A 2,908-nucleotide genomic window follows, 5' to 3' on the forward strand; every position below is an offset into this window, starting at 1 on the left:
GTAGGGATTACAATTCAAGATGAGATTTGGGTGGGGACACGGAGACAAACCATATCAACATAACAAACTATAAGTCAGAAAAACTGATGTAAATGAAGCTACCAAGCTACCTTGTGTAATGAACGTACATTCAATCTGTTCCCAAACATTTAAGTTTACAATGTCATGCCATGTACTCTGAACAATATAATCAGCCAAATACATTGGTTTAATATTTTGCCTAAAATTTCTGCATTCCTTGACTTGAACAAATACTATGTTAAGGCTGAAAAACAGGTTAATTCAGGAAGCATTTACACTATAAAGTATTTAAAGTTTATCAGAGAAGCTTCATATTCATATTTTGTTTAATATTAAAAAAAACCCACAAATGTTATTTAAAGTTCTACTCTGGAGAAAAAGCTACCCCCATAATCTTTCAATGACTGTAATTGGGCAAGTTTTCTTTATTCTAACTTGGGTTTTTCTTCTTGATAATCTTCTGCATGAATAAAAGTTAAAATAAGTGATTTTGTATTTTTTTAAATCAAAAGAAGACATCAAGTACTCCTTGTGCAGTGTTTTTATTTATCCATATAAATAACCAAATATCATAATTTGAAGGACACTTTTTAGTTATTAATTAGACTATAAGAAAAACTGTACAGAAAGTTCATACTATAAAATTATGTCCGTGATTGGGGTCCTCAGTAACAGAGAAATAAGAAATTCAAGAGTCATTGCTCAGCAATCCACATAACTACAGAGTAGAGTGCAAGCTACTGGTCATGACCAGAAAGAGACTTCATAAAAACATCTTCACATATTCCCTAGCATCATGCCCTATCACTAAAAGGAAGGCCTATGACAATGCCATTGTTTATTTTGTATAACACAGCCCTTCTATTCCCCTCAAAAGTTCTTTTCCTGCTATAAGATAAAGAAAAGGTGGTCTCCCTAAGGTATATACTTAATGAAGATGATCTCAACAGAAGCTCCAATGTTTTCTATTTTTCACTGTCCTTCCTGAAATTCACCTGGATGTTCCAGAGCAATTTTCTAACCCTTACATTATTGATTAGCCTACTAAAAGTAGAATTCTTCAGTAATACACAATACAAAAGACACAAGCTAAAATAATCCTCACAAATACACTTTGAAATAGGTATATTTGGATGTAAATATAACTTTCCAGTCTGTCATTTTTTTCTAATGACTAAACTCTACATTTTCAAAAATGGAGGTTTTCGAACCAATGATGTATTAAGCCCATTTTCATGACACGTTCTTTTAAACTTCTCATTCAGTATGAGAAAAGGTTATTTCTTCCCTTTGTCTTGCAGAATAATTTAGGTTTCCACCCTGGGCATGATTCACCAAATGGAATAAGACCACAGGTAAAAGTGACAAAGAAACACAAACGATGAAGAAAACTTCTGAAAACAAATGCCCCCGAGAATCCAGTATCAAAGCAGCAGTGATGGAAATGATGGCCAACCCAAGATTCTGAATGGACCTGCATGAAGCCACATGCAGTTCCCAGCTGATGTTCAGAAATTACAGATGCCACCATTGGCCACAATGCATAGGCAAGCAATGAATAGGAAATTCCCAGAAGACGCTTAGCAATCCAAGGGTTCCACATTGTAAAGGCCAGCATCATGTGGGACACAAGAGTGGCTGCTATCACACGCAGAACCCAGATGACGTTCCTCCCTGTTTTATCCACCAGCCAAATACTGAGGACATGGGAGCTGATATGACGTATACAATACTGTTAACTGCACTTGCTGCCTGGGAAGAAAATCTGCATTTCTCTGTAAAGAATACATTTCCAAGTCCAGTAAAACGCAACACGGCAACACAACAGCAGAGACAGATGATAAATATGAGCCACAGGGTAAGGAGAAGTCCTTTACATCATTTAATTTAATAACTTCACCTGTTTTTCCTTGTTCTTTATGAAATATTCTCTCTGCTTTCTGATCCAAGTAGGCAAGAGTCAAGGCACAGATTAGTGAAAGAATACATGTTACACCCATGATCACAAGTGTGACCCCAAGGATTGTGTGACCAGCAGAGCCTAACAAAGCTTCAGTCTTAGAATACAGCCATCTTATGAGATTCGTGTTTGCTATACTTCCAATTCTAGCCATGCTAAGTTTAAGTCCAAACACCAGGCTTAATTATTTGCCTTTAAACCAGCTCACAGCATATGTACAACTGGGCAACTGCTAAGGACTCTCCACCAATCCCAAATACAAATCTTCCAAATTCCATCAGCCAAAAAACATTAAATATTCCACCCGGAGCAAAACCAACCTGCCCAATGCAAACAAAGCAGCTAAAAACAATTCTGCCCCATCATATTCCAAATACTCGGTCTATCAAAAAGCCACCAGAGACACACAAAACTCCGTAGGGCCGAGAACACCAGGCATACAGCAGCACAAATTCCATGGTATTCACTTGCATATCCCATTTAACCTGAGTCTGAAGGGCAGCAGGGTTGTCATAGCAAAAATGGCTGCTGAAGCCAAGGATGCACATCAGTAACAGCACCAAAAGCTGGTGTGCCAGGCGACTGGGGTCACAGAGGGCCAGCAGGGCCCTGGGGGTGGTGAGGGAACCTCTGTTGGCCTCGTCAGGGCCACCTACAAGCAGGGCCCAGTCTTCCTCATCCTCCTCCTCCATTGCGGCCGCAGGAGTTGGAGAGGGGAAAGTGGTGGCAATTCCAAGACCTGGCAGGAAGCAGTGGCCTGATGGGAGATTTTTCTGTCCCACTCCTGCCTGGCTGCTTTTCTTCATGCATCATGCCACGAACAAGGCTGATGGTTCTCCAAGAGACAGAGTCTTCTCAGAGACAGCATGGCAGTGAGGCAGCTAGGGTTTTCAAAAGAACTTGAGTGGAGAACCCAGACCAGGGTTT

General features: G+C 39.8%; 1 pseudogene across 1 annotated transcript; it reads right to left on the bottom strand.

The window, feature by feature from the left end:
* Positions 1-1,214: 1,214 nt before the first annotated feature.
* On the bottom strand, positions 1,215-2,673 carry LOC108283489 (annotated as a pseudogene). Its single transcript, XR_001816855.2, has 2 exons — positions 2,459-2,673; positions 1,215-2,345 (listed from the first exon to the last, which is right to left on the bottom strand). The product of XR_001816855.2 is annotated as a major facilitator superfamily domain-containing protein 1-like (transcript).
* Between the last annotated feature and the right edge of the window lie 235 nt (positions 2,674-2,908).

This window comes from Cebus imitator, unplaced genomic scaffold (genome assembly GCF_001604975.1).
Source record: "Cebus imitator isolate Cc_AM_T3 unplaced genomic scaffold, Cebus_imitator-1.0 Scaffold13, whole genome shotgun sequence".
NCBI classification, from domain to species: Eukaryota; Metazoa; Chordata; class Mammalia; order Primates; family Cebidae; genus Cebus; species Cebus imitator.